This window comes from Epinephelus lanceolatus, chromosome 7, assembly GCF_041903045.1.
Source record: "Epinephelus lanceolatus isolate andai-2023 chromosome 7, ASM4190304v1, whole genome shotgun sequence".
Lineage (NCBI taxonomy): Eukaryota > Metazoa > Chordata > Actinopteri > Perciformes > Serranidae > Epinephelus > Epinephelus lanceolatus.
The window spans coordinates 17419942-17442434 of NC_135740.1; the positions used below are offsets into that span (position 1 = coordinate 17419942).

Consider the following 22493-nt stretch of genomic DNA (forward strand, 5'->3'; position numbering starts at 1 on the left):
TAGCCAAAGACATGATGCCCATGAGCACCGTGGAGAAGATGGGTTCAAGAAATTAATTTAAGTGCTAGACTGCAGGTACTGTACGAGCTCCCAGGCAGGAAATATTTTTCTCAAACTGCTCTGCCCCAGCTTTACGATGAGGGCCATAGGAAGCTGGAAAATCATTTTCAAACTGGCAGCATTATCAAATTATATATCGTGATAAATATCGATATTGATCGATACAGGGAAAATTATTGTGATAATATTTTTTGCCATATCGCCCAGCCCTAGGTAGAGCGAACTTGAAAAGGAATATTTCAACATTTTGTGATATTCACTTTCTGGCTAGGAGTTAAATGGTAGGATTAATACCGCTCTTATGTATGTACAGGAAAGTATGTAGCTAGAGACTGCAGTCAGTTAGCTTAGCTTAGCATAAAGACTGTAAACAGGGGGAAACAGCAAGCCTGGCCCTGCCTAAATGTAACAAAAATACCTGCTACCAGCCCCTCCAATGCTCACTAATTCACGTTATATACGCTTGTTTAATTCACAGAAAAAAACAATGTTCAAAAAATTCACTGTTTTACAGGGTGTTATGTGGTTTAATTATAAGAGAAACAACAAGACAATATAGATAGGCAACAATCAGATCCACCCCTCGCTCCTCCATAGCTCCACCCTCTTGTCCAAATATCTGCATGTCTGCCGCCAGAAATCCAAGATGTCTATGGCCAAAATCTCAGACTCGAGGCTTCAAAACGGCAGTCCACAAACCAATGGGTAACATCACGGTGGCTACATGCATTACTTTTACAGTCCATGGCAACAATACATGCCTGCTGTGGACCCTTGCTCTATAGATTACAAAAACCTTATAGCCAATGCCATTTATCACAAAATGTATAAAATAAAAGTGAGCAGGGACAACACATTTAATTACAGCATTCTTACAGAAAATAACAAGTCAGATTTATAGGCTTCTGAGTACTTTCTCAAGCACCCATTTTTATTTTAAGGATGACATTGTTTTCTCCACAACCATCTGTTGCAAGAGAAATGTACAAATTCATTAACAGTGTGAACACATGCTGCCAGGGCCTAAAATTAACTTCTTATAAAAAGAAATTTGGTCATTATTATTTAGGCATGTGATGGGCAAAAGATGAAAAAATAGAAAATATACAGAGCGCAGGGCACAGCACATCAATCAACTCACATTTTCTGAGAAGCACTCTGTTTTTTTTAATTCCCCTTGTTGATATAATTTGTGCACAAATTTCATTTAGGTTTTTTTCTACAACAACAAATACAATCTACAAATTAACCAACTTGTGTTTGTCCAGCAAAGTTTTGGACAGATTTTAAGGATGGTGACACATGCTGATCCTCATTTGAAAAGCTCAAAACCTTTGAGACCATAAATAAATATTTTGAGACCTCCTGAGACCCTGTGTCCTCATATGAGGACATCACATTTTGGGTTTACTCGACCTTATGTTTCATTCTGATTAACTTACGACTGCTGTCCTTGATAATTTTTTTGTGCCATCTAGTGGTAGTAAAAAGACAATACACTAATCCACGTAAAAAGATGGTAGGCATCTCTGCCAAGTCAGTCTACAGCCAATACCAACACAAAAGTGGACAAGGTACAAAACCTGATCACATTTATGGTTGAAACTTGTTTATTTATGATAAATAATGTTTGTAGTTTGATATGGCAACTAATCTGACCAGTTTTAGCAACAGTAACAAGCTAAGACGAAATTAATTAGGAAGTACTTGTTTGAAGACATTAGGAGTTTATCATCGTCTCAATTGTGGACATTGGGACTTAAATATCGTTGACAACGTTGACAATGTGCAAGTTTTCTATTTTTACTTATCGGGTTGTACTGATCCTAAATAGCTAGGAAAAATGAAAAATGCATACCAAACAAAAGCTCAGATCTCAGGACTATTTGAACCCTGGTTCACTGTAAACTCTGACTTACCTTTGCCACTGTTAAAAAGCAAAAAAACAAAACAAATTTCAGCCTAAACTCTTCCTAAATCTCCGACATGTTATGGTATGTTCACACCTAACGCAATACAAGCATTACCTACAGAGTTGAAAGCTACAAATAGCCACTGCAGCAACCAACAAACTTCACTCTATAAAATAATCAGTCAGTCTCATTTTTATTCAAGTACTTCTTCATAGACCAAGAAAAAAAATGTTTGATTTTCAAGGTATTCCAGTACTTAAATTGAGTGCCAAGTTCAAGTACTTCAAGCACCTTGTACAAACCCTGTAATTAAAGAAAAAGACAGGCTGAGTTTACATTAAAAATGTGACAATATGTTAATGCATTCAGCCTTTTCGTTGCATCTGGTGCCTCCAATCACACAATTTGCACTAAAAAAAGACAAGTGTAACCCTGGACTGAGATACTGGATCTGCTGTATGCTGATAAACTGGTCCTGTTCTCCTCCACACTTCACAATTTAGTTTCAGGTCTATTCATCTATCGTCCATTGCCACGGCAACTGTAAGACAGTGGTCTCACGAGTGCTGAACAAGACAGTTTTGTGTGGAGTGAAAGCTGCTCTGTGAGGCACATGAGGACACTTTGGATGTCTCCTACTGCATCGTAAGCTTATGCAAAATTTCATTTGGACACTGGGCGGACCCAACAGTGATATAAAACAACAGCAAAGCCCAGATTATGCAAGGCATGAAATCTCTTGTCGATAATAAGAGGAGGTCATGAAGGGCTGAGGACAGACAGGAGGTTAAGTCTTCCCACAGGGAGCTGGAGTGTAGAATAAAGAAAAGAGTCTTTGAGGAGCATCGTCTGCAAGAAAGCGGCGTAGGGCAGGTATAGAGAGTAGCATCAGGAAGATTATTAGCTAAAGGCACAAAGGGTCAGTCGGAGGTGGAAATGCATATCAACATGAGTGAGCATTACCTGCTGGAAACCCCATAGTCAAGAAGGTTTGGATCAAAAACCTCAGACAATTTCACTCAGGTCACCGGGCCAGCCTAGTAGGACCTCTATTACTAACATCCCCCACCTCAAAGTCACACTCATCTTGGCTCATCACAGTCCCCTACCATCTTTCCTCCGACCTCGTCCTCCTCACCTGCAGTCCTGATGTCACCAATTCTACAGTTGTAAATCATTCCAGCTTTCCATTACAAATGTTTTTTTTTTTTTACAGCATGAAAACTTCAGAACTGCATCTAAACTCAACTCCTCTTTTCAACACGGTGCATAACTTTGAACATCTTGTAATTTACTTTGATTGCACGCGCAGGAAACTGATTTGAATTTCGATGTGAAATGGGCTACCCATCTCGGTGGCCACATGTTCTTTTTACACCTGAGCACATCTTTTAATATTTGATCCAGAAATGGCTCCATCTGTCTTTTTCAATCGTCTCTGTTGGTTGTTTCAAGTCAAAGTCAAAGGTTGGTGAAAACTGTTAATCTGTGTTGCTGATTATCAGCTGTATGAGCATTCCTTTCTTGCAAAAAGATGCAAGCAAAAAGAAAAACTTTATTCTTTACTCTCTCAAATGAACTCTCCTCTGAAGTTGGCCATCCTCTTTCTTCACCCCTTCTTTCTTTTTCCTTCCCTTTTAGTCCCGACTTCGGTACATTCTTCTTTGCTCCAAGACTCACCAAAGCTCCCTTTGTGAGAGTTTAATGATGCATGCAAATGCAAATAGACCCATGGACATCTCCGAATATTGGTCCTGAACCCAGAGGGAACGAACAGTGCAGGGCAAACAGACTTCTCCTACTTCTGAAGAGAATCATTTTTAACCCCTATCCCCAGGTTGGAAAAATACATACATAAAATGAGTTCAGCAGCAGAAACCAATTACCCCCTCCTTCGCCCATTCCTCAGCACAACAAACTCTTTTATTGATCTGGTGATAATTACCTCAGTCACATCATAAAGCACCTGGAACAGATTGGTGGCTCAAATTATCGATTACCCCTGGGCTACCCTTCGTCGTTCATTGTATTGCCGCTATACATTACTTGATGAGATCTGCTTTCCCGTGCTTTCCCGTGCATTTCTCTTTGGTGCCGTGCAGGGATACTTTGACAAGGAGGTTTAGTGGTCAAATGCACGCTATTAAAGTCATTTGTCATCTTTCCTTAGTCTTTAGGTTGTCCTGTCGGCCACCCCGAACCAAGGTTAACCTACCGTTAGCTAGTGCCCGCACCTCCTCCCCAGCACCACAAAAACATTTAATCTAAAACAGTTTTGGTCCAAAAATGACCTTTCATTTGTGGTGGTAACTTGGGGCCTGCCCTGGCAAGCACCAGCTGTGTCTAATGCTTCATTACACACCTTCCTTGAGGCATGTCAGTGCGTGACCCTGAAACCTCTGCCCACTAGCCACACATACATCCCCGACCACAGTCACAACAACAGTCTGACCTCCACTGAGGCCAATACATTTTGTCTGCAATAAATAATGAGGTTGGAAATATCATCTCTTTTTTCCCCCTGTGTTGTCTCAATTTTTCACAAAGCTTACTAGAAGGTGCCTGTATTATTTTACACGCCTTAATTTTTTATAGATCACCATGGCAGCCTGTCATAAGTCTCCCTCTGCTTGTTTCCACTGAAAGGAGAACAAGACGACACACAGGATATGTTCTGCTTTGTTGCCGAGTCGGTCTTAGCTTTGTGCTTGTCTGGGTATCAGAAGAACAATGGCTCCTGGCATTTCCCCGGATTCCTCTTTCTTCAAACACGATGAAAATACATCCGAATTTGAACCAAAAATGGCTACACAACTTGCAAAGTGAAGTCTGTGGATACAGATAAATGTCTTCCACATGCTCACCTGGTTAGCTTTGAGAATACACACTAATAAGCTAATTTAAAAGTCGAATAGATGGCACAACTTTTTTTTATGTAAAGACAGTTCTTTAGTGGTAGTAGATTCATTAAACACAAGTGGATTAATCAGCAGGTCAACTACAGGGAGCAGCATTTAATTAGTAAATCTACATGTTGCTTCCCGAGAAAGGGTCAATAATGGAAACTATTCCCACGATATGTAATTACTGTATTTGTAAGTGGGCTGTTCGACGCTAAGATCCATTGAAAAACTAATTTCTGGTTAAAGAGAATGATGACTGTGATGTAATCTCTCGTGTACAGTAACAAGCTTATCAGATGAATAGTTTATAATAAATAGCTGTCTATCTGTTTTGTAGATTAATGCCACCCCGACAAGTGCCTTAATTAGGGGACTAAAAGATACCAAATGATTTTCACTGTGAGAGCATTATCCTTAATACCTATTCAACCACAGGAGTCACATTGAGAACTGGAGCATAATCTAGCATCCAACACAAACCCACATGATTAGCTCCACATAAAAGTGCATGCAGCCTCTGTGGAAACCAGCACAAAAGCCTGATTTCAATGAGCAGGACTTAAAATATGTTCCTATAAGAGCATGTGTTCGTTCGTATTATTCGCGAACAAATAACGGATGGTATTATACAACGAATGAGCAATATCAGGCAACATTTTAATAAGATCTAATCCTGTATTATAAGAAAACATGTACATGATTGTGTTGTTGATTAATCTATCATCCTACATTCATCAACACTAATTCTATTTTCCCCTTCCACTCCGCAGCTTCTCATACTCAATATTGGGAGAAGTTAATATCAGGGAGCAGGAATTAACATGATATAGCATGGGCTGGATAGTGCAGCTCTCTCTGCACACGAGGTGCCGCCTGCAGGAAAAGGTTGCTGAGGATGGAAAGCTCACCTTAGCCATCTGCAGTGAACCGAACTGGCTCTGGGCAGGTGTTCAACATGGCCAGGTGGAAAGCAGCTGACACAGACATCGCTCCCCCGCGCTATTTGTCACTGTAAATAACAATTGTTTCTTCAATATTAGAATTGGACAGGAGCGAGCATGCAGCCAGTCTTCCTCATTCTCCTCTAATTTAGGCAATTAAAAAGAAAGGTCATGTGTGGAAACAGATGGCTAAACTTTAACTGTGTGCTGAGTCTGGAGGCTGAAAGAGACAATTGGCATTTTACATGCACCATTCAAGCACTCAGGATATATGGGAGACAGACAGTAAATGGCAAAATGACTACCGGTTTTATTTACTACAGGCACCAAAGTGTATATTTATGCAAAGATTGCTTTGCAGAAAATCCCACGGGAGGCTTTGTGGTTTGAGCTGTGCACATGTTGTTCATACTTGTTTGCATGTTAAAATTCTTGCTCTCAATAAGACTTTCCGTAGAAGACATTTTGATCCCTCTGGGTGTATCTAATGCTTTCCATCCCTCTGTAACATACAACTTCAATAAAGTAAAACGGCTTAAGTTAGTGATACTCAGCTGCTCCATCTAAAAGACGAAGCGTTGTCTGATGTAGTGTCAGACTGTTTTTGCACGCTTTTCTTTAATCATCCACTGCAGAGGGAACTACTATAGCCTACACCATGAAAAAAACAACAACTATTAAACCAACTGAGAGTGCATCTGGGAGAAGAAGGGATACATTTTCTGTGCTCAAGGACAGGACAATTAAAGTAAAATAAAGTCTGCTAAAGTTAAAACAGCCTGGTGAAGCTCCCAAGAGTAACATAGGAAGCTCGTGTAGGCAGTAAGGTGGGGAGGAACAGCAAACAGAACGTTGTCACACTTCCACTCCCTGTGGAGCCGAGCTTAAAGGAGGGGAGACATGAATCTGGAAACAGTACACTGCCTCCAGCTTCTGTTATTTTCTATCGCAATGTTTGTGAAATTCCTGCTGATGAGGTGATTATACTGGAACATGTGCTTCTTTCAGTGTGACTAGTTACTGACAGTGGTTAATGCTTATGCGCGTACAGATATTTTAATCTACTGTTTAAAAACGGAGAACAGCAGACACAGTGGCTGGCTCGGTAAGGTGTTGTTTAGCACCCGGATTTGTGCGTGTGTATTTTCATGCCAACATCTGACCTCATTGTACATACAGACGCACTCTGCAAACAGTATTTGCTCTAGGGATTTTGTGGGGGGGAAAGGTTTTTCAGCCAACATCTACTGTCCATGGTTGTTAAGGTTCAATGAGCCTTTTGAAGTGAACAGAGAGCGCAGAGTGTATGCACTGTGACCGGCAATTTTGTTTCAGCATGCTCATCATTTCACCTAATAACACCGCTGCTATGGGATGGATGTGAGATGAAAGTTTTCCTCACACTTCAAAACCTACTGAGGAAACACTGTCTGTAATGAGAAGGGACCTATTATGCTTTTCCTTATTTTTTTGTCATGTACATAATGTTACTGCACAATGTAGGATATTTATATTCATTTTAGCAGAGGATGAATACAGGTGCTCCTGCACAGACAGTGTGAGGCAGCCCAGTTACCAGAAAAACATTCTGGCATTGTACATTTCTGCAAACCACAAATATGCTACATTTGTACATCAACATTTCTAAGGTGATGCAGTATATGAGCCGACTTTGTCATCAGAAGGTGGAGGGGATGATGGATGGTGTGACACCTAGACAAGACGCCTGTCAAGCTGCAGACCACTGTTCCAGACCAACAAACAACAACTTATTTTAGCAAGTCATTGCTGTAATTTCCAGCAACTTTTAGCCACTAAACATAAGTGTTTATTTACAGAGACATCGCTGGTTTTCTAGCAAGGACTGTGCCCCCAAAAACAGGTATATCAAGCCTAACCATAACCAAGTATTTTCTTGTGCCTAAACCTTACTGCATCTTGATCACAGTGTTTTTGAAAGTTTCAATGTATTTTTCTACATCAGTGGATTTCAAACTTTTTGTGCCCAAGATAAACCAAAGGGCAAGCCAAAATCTCAAGGCACACCTTTACAACTGTGCACAATAGTTTGTGTTATCACTGTTACCACGGCAATAAAAATAAGAAAAAACTAGTCCATACCCATTGGTGGCTTTGTCACCTTCTACCTATGCCAATCCTCAATGGCTATGTGCAGTTTCACATAGATTGACCACGTCAGTGAGTAGAAAAACATGGGACAGACAGAATGACTGACTGACAGAATGACACACTGACAGTTTCCGTGATTATGTACAGCATACCATACCATGACTTAGTCATACCAAAAATGAGAAAAAACCATAAAACATTCAGCCACAGGGGGAGCCACAGCAATCGGCGTCCTGTTCTACATATCTACCAAGTTTAGTAAAAATCGATACAGCGGTTAGGCCGAAGAAATTTGCTCTCTAGCGCCCCCATTTTGTTTGATGGGGTCAATAATGGAGGGGTCCCCTCAGATTATGTGTGGTCATATGCCTACAAAGTTGCGTGGTGATCGGTGAAACCCTTGAGATGTTATACACCTTTATGTGATGAGCCACGCCCTCCGCAATATTCATTGCCTTATAGAAGCTCAGTTTTAGTAAGTTTTCCAACTTTTGCCAAGAGGGAACTTTAGATATTGGTCCCTAGATTATGTTCACCAAGTTTCATGCAGATCGGTCAAACTTCCTAGGAAGAGATCGATTTTAAGTGTTTTTCAAAAAATTGAAAATGGCGGAAAATCTCTATAACCGGAAGTTATGGGTTCTGAGGCAAATTTGTTCCTCATGAGGAGAGACATCTCTGTGCAAAGTTTCATGTCTCTACGACATACGGGGCATGAGATATGCCCATTCAAAGTTTGCAATTTCAATCGGTTGCTATAGCGCCCCCCTTTGGCCAATTGATGTAATATTGCTTCTTTCGCATCCTCCCATGACCCTCTACCACTGTGCCAAATTTCACATGGATTGACCACGTCAGTGAGGATACAGTGGAACAGACACACAGACAGACACACCCACAGACAGAGTTTTCAGATAAGACAGGTAGCTTTTGTGACAGTTTTTTCAATGTTTTCTTTCGGTAGTAGATTGTCCTCGCTGGTATTTTGTTGTAATTTGCTCTGTACAATAAAGCAATCCATTGTCCCACACACAGCTTTCTGCTTTTAAATGTCATCATCCCTCACACTGGCTGTCAATCAGGGCTTTTGATGTGTCACACACTTATAATTCCCACGTGCGAAGGGCGATAAATAGGTTCCCAGAAGGTGTTTTTAAATTACATAAATTACATTTTTTGCTAGTTTGCCTCTTTATTGGGAAATGAGTGTGCACAACATACTGATACAGTCAATTAAAAATTAGTTAATAACATTTTGTATATTGCAATAATAACGTGTGGTTGTCACAAAATGCCAAAGCACACCATTTGAGAGCCACTGCTGTTTTTTATTAAACAATAAAGCATGTAAACATGTTCTAATAGAAACCCAAAATACAAGTATGAACATGAAAATGAGCGTAACAGGTCGCAAAAGATCTGAGGAGAACTACACTGTGATTTGTGGAGCAGTTCTGATGTGTCTTTGGGGAATGTTAACGTCTGCAGTTTATGGAGCATATGACAACACTTACTGGCAGTGCCAGGCGTATTTTTAATGCAAAGTGCAACTTGTGCATTCACTGGGATTGCATCATTTGCTACTACAGAATGTGTGTGTATTCATATGAGTGTGTGTATGTGTGTGTGCTGATTCTGAACAAGCCACAGCTTGCCATGAGCGCAACATTACATGCATCTCTTCACACACCAAAACTGACTATGGCATCACGTCATACAAACCAGCAAGCGAGCGAACAAACAGTGCTGTCAAAAACCTGTAGTCAGTAAAAGTCCAAAACAGCACAAATACTCAAATAGCCCAAAGAGAGCGATAACCTGATAACTGGTCTCCAATGTCAACAGATGGTGAATAGATGACTAGATGAGCAGCCAACAGCCTTTTCAACACTACAGACAGTAACAAGTTAGAAAAAAAAAATCAGCTCCTCCAAAGGGTACTTGCTTGGCAAAGATAAACAAGCACCTGCTTTGTTCTCTGAATTACAGGAAACGCAACACTGTGTAAATTAAGTCATGGTTTAGACTGAGAATGCTTAAAGGACGTAAGATGACTTTACTCAGGATGGTGGGTATTAGCTCATTTCACAGTTATTCTGTAACAAAGACAGTTTCCAATTGTTAGTGCAGCAGTGTCCAACTGGTGTCTGGACACATTTATGGAAAGTTTACTCAGACAAACACACCACAAAGTACACCATGTACATTGAAACACTGTGCTTTGCTTTCATTGTGTTTGTTAGTTTATCTTGACTGTACAGTTTTTCTCTTTATGGAACTTTATGTACTGATGGTATTTTAATGCACCTAACTGGTAATTTAGTAATAACATATTTATGGGGAAAAATTTCACACTTTATGCACAAAATAATGTGTTGCATTCAAGACACTCAGGTATTAGACAGTATCATTATTTTCTATACACATGGTCACAGTTTTACCAAGTCACAAAATGGCAGAAAAATAAAATACATACATTTTATCAATATTGAAATGGAAGTTTAATTTAGAAGTTGAAGTCAAAAAGGTGTTTTTTTCCCCTTATCTCCCCTGGAGTGTCAGCTGTGAAGAAAAAAACAGGCTTGCATTGCAATAACAGAGGCAGTGATGCTGTGTCTCTGTCACCATGAAGTGTGCACTTCGGCTGATGTCAATTAATACGGTGGAGTCTGATATGGAAATTAAGGAGCACTCTATTGATGGCTATGAGTGCAAACAAGACCAAACTTTAAAGCTGCAGTGAGAGATACTTTGTTTTGTGATAAACTTTTTATTGTGGTCTTAATATTTTTAAAACCCACATACTGGAAGTGCTGCATTACAATGTCACATCTAATCAATACATCTCACTGCACCACACATTATTTCCAAACTATGATTTGACCTGTACATAAACAGTATGACTCTGCATCATTAAGCTCCTCATATAAAATAGTGAGCAACTGTTTTGTCAGTAGAACCAAGTGGTTGCTACATGTTCAGCACCAAAGTTGGTGGACTAAACCAGAACTATAAGGCCAGTAAATATCAGAGTTAAGTTTATCAGGTAGTTAAAAACATAACTCCACGGAAATGATAACGTTACTCTGTGTCTGCTGGATGTACACGCACCGTTTATGTAGGCAGTAATGTAAGCATTTTCTCAAAAACTACTCAATACATCAATTATGTCTTAAGGCTATGTTTCTGAGTATTTTTAGTCTTTCTGCTCCCTAGTGGTAGAAAAATCCCTTGAAACAGCTTTAATGGTACCAACAAGAGCCTGACTAATGCTGGATTTTCGAGGCAGATATTGATATCAATCTCTGCAAGAATCTATACTGCTGAAAGACTTCCTTTCACATTACATGTAGGCAAATATTTTTGATAATGATTAGGGTTGGGTACTGTTTACATTTAAACCAATTCTGGTAACGGTGCCCAACGATACCTTTTTCAGTATTTTATTTTCTCTGTAATAATACAAATCGAATTTTTGAACAAGCTGTAGGAGTTATGTGTAGACTAAAAAGCAGTTCTGCTTTTCTGCTCTTTTCTAATCACACATACAGCTAATCTTTAGTCTCGGTCTATCCGTTTGCTTGTGTCTGTGTACATGTCTGCTCGTCTTGCAGTGTTACTAGGCTAATATAGAAGGCTAGGCTAATACAGAAAAGAAAATAAGACTAGACGCTGGAACTTTTACAGCAGATCAAGGCTGCACTGACAGTTTTGGCTCAATGTGAAGCCAATGGAGCGGGTGATGGAGCGATGACGGAGTGGCTGTGGAGGTCCGTGGCCAGCTGCAACTGGCAACTTCCTTCCTCCACCTCCTGTCTGAAACTGAACCTGACCTGGCCTTGAAACTCTGTGGCTGGCTTCCATACTTCAGGGATGCTTTGCAATACACTTATTATCTAAACCTGGCGTTCTCACCCATGTGTGCTCTCAGCTACCAAAATTTGGCACCAGTGGATTTAACTTGAATTGGGACTTGGTAGTACAGACTTTATCCAGTCACAGTACCCTTACATCTACCGAGGAGGGTACCTGACCCTAATAACAATCCACCAAATTTTGTTTTAAGAGTTGTGTCCAAAAGGCTTTCTGTCCATTTTTCTCTGCTTAAAAACTATGTAACTAATCAGCCAACATAAATACAATAAGCTGCGAATTCATCAGACCAGCTCTAATACTAATTTTCACTGATTATGTTTCTAACAAGCCAATTACATTTCGTCAAAGTCTGCCCATATCACTGGGGTTTTTATAATATTTGAGTGGTATAAGTCAGTTCTACTTTTGTTCCCACAGTAAGAACACGTCCAAGACCTAGATAATGAATCCAATGATTATCCATAAAACGTGCTTATATGTGTTTAAGCACAGATTTGAGCGTACAATCGGATAATGAATGAGACTTTTTGTCACTCCACTATATCCTGAGCTCTCACTCTCCTGGTTGCAAAACCAGCTGTTAGCTGTGACTGCGTCTCCAGTTTGAGCCGAATCACAGTGAATCTTAATTAACAGAGGAATGAAAAACAAGGTCCAGAGGATATAAAAACCCCTGACATCCTTTGATAATATTTAGAGGCATTATTCTTACAGTTAGAGATTGTAATTTGGGAGAGTAGTTTATTAGCCCCCTGCCCTTTCAGCCAGATATGACCTTGCAAGCCCATGTACCAGAGGACCAGCTGCAATCCATGATTCATTTAACACCTTCTGGGCCTCCAGAAGCCCTCCAAGCACATGCACTGTTGATTAAACTCTTTGTGGGAGAATTCATATTTAAAGCATACGCCACATGAAAATTAATGATAACCAGCCAAGCAGCAGAACACAGTAGAGAAGAATTTATGAGAGATTCACTCTAATTTACAATTTATTCTGTAATCATCACAATTTTTCTTCCATATACAGCATAATGTAATGCACATTTGTGAGGGGGTGGAATTATAAGGAATATGAGTAGGCTACTCACAAAATGATATAAATGTCATTATAGTGCATTCAAGCAGGAAATCTAGCACAGGGAACTAGAGATTAGCCGCTGGGTGGGAACGCTCCACATGTGTCCATAAGAGGCTAACAGAGTCAGTGAGTGAGTGAATGGGTGATTGAGCAAACTCCACTGAAGTTTTTGTATGGCTCTGAATCTGGTATGGAATTTAGCTAAGGGTCTGTACATCTTTGAACTAGGCCACAGTGAATTTCAAAGGAGCATGCAATGCCCCGCTTACAGTTAGAGCCTTGAGTGGAAAAAAAGAAAAACAGCACTGTGTAAATCTAATGCTGTGAAAAGTAATGCTATAATTTATATTTATACACCCCTTGTTGTTAATGCATGTCATGGCCTCTCTGCCAACGCTTCCTGCTCTGTATGTTCTGAAAAATATCTCCCATTTCACCTGCAGCTTGTACTTGCAGGAACACTGCACATCTTGGACTCAACACAACATCACCAGTCGCTTGTTGATGGAAGCAATCCATCATGTGGAGTTCAAGGGTTGCACACCAGGTCTGTGCTTCACGGTCACGCTCCCAGATCTAACACCTTACCCCCCATCTGTCCTAGACCTTCTACAAGTGTCATTTTACATCTGGCTGGCTGATGGCTGTGTTTATCAAACTGCACAACGCTAAATCTGTAACAGTTCTTTTAAAGGATAACTTCGGTATTTTTCAACCTGGGCCCTATTTCCCCATGTGTATGTGTGCGTATGATTCATAGGTACAACTCGTTTTAAAATTGGGTCAGTATTGAGAGAGGCGGATGCAGCCGGGAGCCGCGAAATGAGCTTAAACGGTAACAGGGGCAAATGCGTCCCGTATAAGTTTGCGCATTAAAAGTGCTTTTTCGCCACTGACTGGTTCAGATCGCCAGTGTTATCTCTGTAAATAGCATACTAAGCGTTTCCCTTACCTCTGGGCTATGTGTGACGTCATCTCGCAAGAGCTTTGCTCCACCATGTCTGTAGATCTCTCTACTCGTGGGACAGCCATTTTCTTGAGGAAGAGGTGTTTCGGGATTGGATGTCTTCTCTTCTTCGGCTGGCAGTAGTCATCTTGGGAGAAGTGAGCACTGCAGACCCGATGATCTGCAAGGCGCAGTGTCTGGACAGGAGTGTTAGCATCCATTTGTAGCACAACTAGCCACAACTTCAGCATCTCACTGTCCGACAAAGGCAGCCTATGAAAGCTGTATGGGGTGTTGCGCGACATCCTGTTCTTGCAATTCAGATACGCACAAACACGAACCATCGTTTTCAATCGATGCAGTAAAACTCTCAACTGTACTCCGGGACAACCAGAGCCACTCTGAGCGGCGCTCAGCATGGCTCCTCTGTCCTCTGCAACAAGCAAAGCTCTCGCGAGATGACATCACACAGCCCAGAGGTAAGGGAAACGTTTGGTATGCTATTTACAGAGATAACACTGGCGATCTGAACCAGTCAGTGGCGAAAAAAAAGCACTTTTAATGCACAAAATTATACGGGACGCATTTGCCCCTGTTAGCGTTTTAGCTCATTTCGCGGCTGCTGGTTGCATCCGCCTCCCTCAATACTGAACCAATTTTAAAATGAGTTGTACCTATGAATCATACGCACACATACACATGGGGAAATAGGGCCCAGGTTGAAAAATACCAAAGTTATCCTTTAAAGGGTAACAGCACCAAAATTGGGGATTTAATCATGTTAATGATACTAGATGATTTGACCTTTAATGTGAACACTCACTGCAGTGCCTTACATAAAACAAACTATGTAGACTTTGGGACAAATTACCTGTGTTAATTCAAGACGTAAAAGATGCAAAAACTCAAAAGGAGCAACTTAAATATGTATGTTGTAATAACACAGTGTCACAGTTCTGCATTCCTGGTCACCTATTCTCATCTGCATGCCCAGTTATCTACACCTAAGCTTCAGTCACACCCACCTCATTAAGGCAACTCAATTCACCTGTACCTCATTACTCACAGCCTGTTTATATACCCCAGCCTCACAGACACTCATTGCCAGATTGTTCTTCGCTACTCATGCAAGGCTCCAGCACTTTATCTTGGACTGATTTCCCGTTGCTGACCCTGCCTGCCTCTGACCTGCCTGATTTGTCTGATTCCCGGTGAATGCATAAGTCTTCTGTCCCTGACCACGAGACCTGCTTCTGTGTTCTCAGTTCCCGTTTGCCTATGGCTGCTTGGCGTTTCCATCTGACGACTACAGTACAGTGTGAGCGTTCCAGTCAGCTTACTTGTGGTTTCTGCTTGGACTGAGTACTTACCTGGTTACGGATCTTCTACCTTCACAAGTACGTCCCCTGCCTGCTCCTCCATGGTACTGTTGCCTGTTATTGAACTAAACTGCGTTTGCTGTTGGGCTAACGCCACCAATCACTTGCCTGCCTCTCGGCCTGGTTCAGCCTGTCAAACCAGGCGGGCTGCCAAGGACTTTGTGGAGAGACTTTGATGGAGTATTGAACTGTATTGCATGCTGTTTACTAGCCCTGCCCTGTACCTGCTGAGTAGTAACAGTTAACATCATTACCAACTGTTTCTCTGTTGTTCTGCTTTTGGGGCCTGATACCACTCATTACACACAGATTTAAGTCTTGTTTTTAGTATGCTAGCAGTGCAGCTCTATGAATGGCGATGTTGACTATCCACCACTTTGGTTTAGAGAGAAATATCTCAACAACTACAGAATGGATTGTCATTAAAATGCGATAGACACTTTAAATGGATCCTTCTTTGCTAGAAGATTTCACCTGCAGCTTCAGCAGCCACTTATTCATAATATCACTGTAGCATGCTAGCATGGTTAACGAAGATGCTTAACATGGTAAATATTAAAGCTGTTAATAACCCCATGTTAACGTTGTCACTGCGACAATGTTAGCATGCTGACATTTGGCTTCAAGCACTACTGTGCAAGCACAGGATCAAAGAGATGCTAGAATGACTGTAGACTTTCAGACTTGTCTGGATAAATGTCCTGATCCCTACCGGATGGATTAACATAAAACTTGGTACAGATATTCATGGTACTGAGGGGATGAATCTTAACAACTTTAATGAACCCCTGACTTTTCGTCCAGTGCAACCAGCAGGTCAGTGTTTTCAATTATGCTGAGAAATATCGAAACATCTACAGAACGGATAAGTACAAAATTTTGTACCACTCATTGTTCTCAAACAATGAACCCTACCGGTATCAGTGATTTCCTGATTTCCCCGACAACTCCAATGGTCTCTGGTTGTGGAATGATTTCACTTTCCACACATCCTGATCTCAACAAGCCAGCTGCATGGTTGCTCACGTGGTAAGCACACGGGCAGAGACTTTGCTCTATAGCCGCTTCTGACTGAGGGAAGTGATCCACAGCAGGAGCAGGGCATCGCCACTCATTCCCACCATCACACCAGTCCTTATTCCCTGTTAAGCACACACCTCCTCTCCGTCTCTTGCCAGAATCCACTCTGTAAGAATGGCATATAGAAAGAGAGCCACCTGGCCGAATGGCACTATCCAGGATTTAGCCAAGTTTAGGTGAATCAAAGGATATTACAGTTCCTGATTTTACGTTGGAAAGTGATGCAGCACGGAGGACATCCAGTTTATTTTCCAACAACTGTACCTGGCTGGCGTGATCCTAGTTCAGCTGGATCTCGCCACAAGATGAATTGCAATAACTTTGGTGCTACCTTTTCTTTTCATCAATTGCTGACATCAAATGATCAAATAATGACCACATACCTGCAAAACGAATAGCATTCTCTTCAGTCGCAAGCATACTTTGTACTAATTACCAAATGTTAACTCACTAACACGCTAAACTATGATGGTGAACATGGTAAACATTACACCTGCTAAATGTTATCATGCTAAAGGTTCTGTGTGCGATATTCAGAGCATTAATATAGCAGCAAATGACTTTTTGCTTTGTAAACATGTAGTGGAGTCATGGCATCCTGAGCAGAGAGTGAAGTCATGCTCCCTCTCAGTGTGTTGTAATCTAAAATTTTCTGTTTTTGTTGCAAATGGTCTGGCTGCACACACACATTAGTGCATGTTAGTGCATGTGAGTCCCATGTCTGTATCCTGCTGGCACTATTTTTTGTCCCCATGTGTGTTTTGCTTAGTTCAGAACATGCTTGGAAGATAAAGTGCATCCTAAATACTAGCTAATCCCCACCTTACCGCTGATCAGTACTACCCCATGAAGGCATTGCCACTGAAGCGCAACTCCCACTCTCCGCTTCCCTGCCAGTTTAACACCCTCAGCTCTGTCAGCACTGTTGTTGTTGATAGCACTGTTCGCCCTGTTAACACTGTTACCCATTACCTTCAAGCTCAGCCACCTCCATGTTGAGAGCTGTGTGCCAACAACCCTGGTTTGGACTGTGCATCATAGATGTGCTTTAAATGTCACATTCAGCTCATTTAAAATGAACATTATGAGCTGGCAGTGGCAATTAGCCTGGCACAGTACACAGAGTCATTTATGTGGCTGTGAACTCTGTGGGGAAGACTTTTGTAAAGATTCTTACATTAAAATAATGCCCAAGCATACAGGCTGACATTTACACACTGGTTGGTGCTGCATGGTTGATTTTCACAATGGGATTTTGTCTATATCACTGGCTTTGTTTGAACTTGAAATGTAAATGCTGCTGCTTTAAAATTGAGTTACTGTATTAACGCTATACAGGGTTTTTGTTTTATCATCATACAGAGAGCAGCATCATAACCAGGCAGCTGTCAGTTGCGCTGATGAAGCGTCACAGTTGAGTGGAGATCAATGTTTTCATTACAAAAACAACAAATCCAGCTGCCTTTGATGAAGTGTTTCTAGATAACCCATCACCTGCACCTGCACCTGAATATTCACAGACATGTTGTTAGCGAGCATTTGCATGAGAAAGACTGAGGCTGGGGGCATTATCACTGTGGCAGCTGTAAATGGGGAGGTTGACGAGAAATTACTGACCAACTGCATGTAAAATGATGTCAAATTATAAGATAAACCAGCACCACCTGTCCCCACCAATACCTCTCAGCTGCATTTTCTGAAGCAAATACAGGTCCACGTGAGCTGAAAATGTTTCAACTTGAATTAAAAGTTTGTGCTTTCTCCGGAGGCTTTGTGACAGCAGGTCGTGAACGTACAGAGACAGGAAGAGAAAGTGCGGGGTTTGGAGGAAAATAACAAAGAGCTAGAGCGAAAGTCTGAGATCATTCAGTGGCCGAGTTTTTTATGTCAAGCACAGGTACAGTTTGCCCACACAAGGTCAGCGCGTATATTGCTACAGCTAACGTCTGTACACTCTGTACATTATGAACAATTAATACAGACCGAACAAACAAACCAGATTCATCTGCTTTCTTGCTTTAATCTAGTTTCTCACATTAATGTGCGTGTGTACCGACAAGCTTTAGAGAGAGAAATACATAGACAAACACAATGAATTAACTAAAGCAATTAGATGGAGAGAAGTTGCAGATCAAGCCAAAGACCGTCTCACCATGGTAGTTCCAGCTACTTGGCTATTGACAATATTGACCGGAGCTCTGTCAGACACAACTGAGCAGTTGTTTTCAGCCGACAGTACGTGTGTTGCAGTGAGAAATAAGTTGCTTTCTATAAATTACACTGTAATCAGCACAGTGTCAATCTGAAGCTGAATCTTGCTCTGACAGCCTATATTTGCCTCACAGCTTTGTAATTTAATGCACCTTATTATTTGAGTCTTTTCAAATGTATTTAAGCATACTATATGAAATAACTGCTGGGTGACATTCATGAAAAGCTATGTGAGAGTGTGTATATGCAAGCGAGTGACAGGAAAGACACTGAGGTTTTTGTTAGCTTGTTTTTACTTCAGCGTAAATGTTGGGAATAACTGGAGGGTTCATATGCACAGTTAATGTTATAGTGTTTGTGTTTAAAGCTGTCAGATTGGTCAGATTCATCTCAGTCAAACTAGCACTTCATTATTTGTCACTTGTCTTTTCCCTTTTAGCAGTAAAGGTTATGTGCTGCTTAAGTAGACATTCCTAATAGACCTGGGTGTTACCACAGTATACCAGGGTATTTAGAAATCGCAACAGTATACTTTTTAATACCAACAAAAAAACAGACACTCATCTTTCTGTTAAACTGTATTGATGATGTATTTTATGTAGTGCACATCACACACCACCAGAGGCCAGTCTCTACTGTTGAACAGGCAGCTGAGCTGACAAACATTGCAACTGCGAGTGGTGGGTATAACGTTAGAGAACGCGAAATTTCCTTACTCTGCCTCTGATTGGCTTACCCTGACATTCTTACCCTTAACCTAACCAATTTCACTTCTCTTGCTCAAACCTAACTGGTATGAAAGCTTTATTGTTAGTTTGATGAAAGTCTTGTGGGTGTGGTCTAGGTAGGTGGTAGGACGCAGAGTCAGCAATGACGTCACACTTGGGGGTTGCTGGTAATGACTCATTAGCTGCTATAAGCCGCACCTGGAAGGAGAGCTGGGGAGGCATTTGAGCTGAACAGGCATGCCGCAAGGGAGATGCCATGAGGCAAGACATTCTGAGGACAAAAAGCATTTGAAATGCAACTACAATTCATCCATGTAAACACACATTCACTCTAAACAACCACAAAGAAGAGCAAGCTGGTCGGCTGACTGGTCTGACGGAACAGCACCTGAGGAGTGTCCAGCGTAGTTGTCCAGTCCGAGTAAACTGGTCGTGAGGAGCAGGAGCGGTGGCCTGGCGGTAAGTGAACCACACACCCCCCCAGATGGGAGCAGTCACACTCACCAAGTCAAGGCACATTTCTCACGTCTAAGGCAACACGTGGGGAGAGGCACTAAGTTATAGGCTTGTTAGCCTTAGTTGATGAGGGTTCACAAGCCAGGTTTAGCATTAGCAGCATAACACTAACCAATCCAACCAATGAAGTCAACCAGTACTGGCCAACTATAGAGACAGTAGAACCTTCACTATTGTTGGAGATGCAACAGACAGCCATGGCAGAGAGAAACCATAGGGAAAAACGTGTTGGTGAAGATTCTCAGCCATCCAGGTCATGGTAATCATAAGTGCTATATCGCAGGCAACTGGACTTGCTTGCGTTTCTTGAAGACGTTTCGCCTCTCATGGAAAAAAACAATACATTTTTATATCTAACTGAATTGGTGAATTATGGGTTTATTTTAACCAAACTAGGGTTGGTGATTCTTGCAAGAGTGGACTACCTAACTAGACAACTAACAGGACTAACCAAGATAGTTTCCCGCGAGTTTTATTTTGCTTCTGTCGAGTTTGAATAGAGTGTGTTTTACGATGAGTTGACAATAAATTTAAGATAACGTTAGTCTTAGTTTAGTGAAAGACAGAAACATGAATTCAGAAGGTGTTTGGTTGCATTGTTTGTTTAGAAAGAAAAAAGGTAAAATAATGCCTTTCTTGGCATTTTGTGAGTTTGTATTGTGTATCTGACAGAAAAAGCTAAGAGAGCTTGTGGAATGTCACAAACTTGGGGTGGGCTGCCGCACACAAATAATGACATTTTCCATATACCCCATTGAAATTTCAGGAAGATATGAAGGTATGACAAAAAAAGATACCGCTACATCCTAATTCCTTCTTTATATAAACAGACTAAAACATGAAACAAAGAAAACACATTCACCAATTTTACAACACATACTGTACATCACATTCAGAAAAAAAAGTGCTGCAAATTGGTAAATTTCAGCAAATTGAAAAAAATATTTACCAATTTGGTGAGACTCAAAGAAATGTTGGGACACTGGTTGTTATAGAGCCTTCAGGATGTTCTGCCGTGTGTAAATTTGTTATGGGTGTCTATCAAATGAGCGTGCCTTGTGGTTCTCCAGGTGTGGTAACTATGTCCCTTAATTCTCAGATTAACTTCCTCTGTGCACGTCTTCAGTGCCAGTGGTGATTTTATGTTGCCACAGCCTCAGGCTGAATGTCATCTCAACAGCCCATCAAATTGAGTGACAACTGCTGGCCTAACCTGTGCACCTGAGGGGACAAATAAAGGACACACGATACACTTTGTTGCCTTGAGGTGAAAAGTTGCATATTGTAGCCTCGAGGAATTTAGTCTTTTTTTCCATAGTGATTGATTTTTTTGAATGGTTATTAGGGGACTACTTGATTTAGGACGTCATTTTACAGCTGCATTATGCAACTAGTTGTAAGAGTAAAAAAAGAAAAGGTTACTACAGGCATTTTAGCCATGTGCAGCTGAACAAGACCTCAGAAAATGACACATCCAAAACAGCCTTGAAGCCTTTAAGTTAAAGTGCAGTAACTCGAATAGCTGTCTGGCCTATGACCATGACTTTTGTACCATTATTTGTGGTGTGGCTCTGTTGTATTTTTCCACAAGATTACACAGACATTTGTTCCACTGTGGGAGTACACACAGTTGATAACTCTTTTCTTTTCTTTTGTTTCCAACCAACCATAAATTTAAATTGGATTTTTTATGGTCAACTGTTGATCTGATTAGCGCTTATTTTGTACTTTTCAAAACCACTTTTCAGATTGGAAGTAAAAGCCCATGATTAGACTTATGACAGCTATTTCTTTCTTTCTTTCTTTCTTTTTTTTTTTGCATCTAAAGTTCAAACCCATTTTCTTGTGGATTTTATGTGTCTGCACCAGGCCATAGGAAGTGTTTTCCACTGAGGAGATTCAACCATCATTAAATGAGAGTGAATCACTACTATTACTGTATGTAGACATTTTATTCATTAAAGCGTCTATTCGCTGAGAATAATTAAACTGATAATAATGGCACTTTGTAATCTGCAAAATGAAAAGTAAGGGCTTATCTTTTAAAGCAGGAAACATTTTAATGAAATTATGAAGTGGTGTTAGATCAATCTAAGTGTGCAGTTTTTAGAAATGCTACTTCAATATCTCTGTGTCATTTTTGATGTGGCTAAAAGTATATTTTTGCTTCAGATGTCTAGGGCTTTATGAGGCAGCTAAAGTGGAGATTATCTGAAGTTTCTGTCATCATGATTACAATCCCCACATTAACCCCAGTTATTATGCCTCTCACTGATAAGTCTTTGAACTAAACCTTGTTTGGGTATCATTATAATAAGGACGCCATATAATGTGATGGAGAACTTCTGTTGAACTAACACTTAACTTTGACATCACTTCATGCATTCATGTTTTCTGAGCCAGAAATGTATGCAAACGCCCACATGAGCAGATTATCCACATTTAGTGATTAATTAAATAATCCCTGTTCTAGTAATTAATGTGGGCATAGTTGCATTTTGGTCATATTATAATTAAGATTAAATGAGCACATCTTAAAGACAGGCCAAAGTACCACTTTAGTTCACAGGGTCAAGGTAATTACACAGTGTTAAAACAGTATGTTCAGAAATTGTTTAACATCTATATTAGTCATGAACAGAATGTAATGTACAGTTATTTTTATGCAGCAATTGTGCAGCTGAGGTTGTTAGATATCAAAGAAAAGCCTGATCACCTATGTAAAATGTC

At 40.7% G+C, this 22493-nt stretch overlaps 1 long non-coding RNA gene across 1 annotated transcript in view; it reads left to right on the plus strand.

The window, feature by feature from the left end:
- Positions 1–17610, plus strand: part of LOC144463885 (uncharacterized) — a 74343-nt gene extending 56733 nt beyond the window's left edge. Inside the window, exons 3-4 of the long non-coding RNA XR_013491880.1 lie at positions 13360–13450; positions 15115–17610. This is a non-coding gene — a long non-coding RNA (uncharacterized LOC144463885). The remainder of the gene's footprint in view (positions 1–13359; positions 13451–15114) is intronic.
- Positions 17611–22493: the final 4883 nt, after the last annotated feature.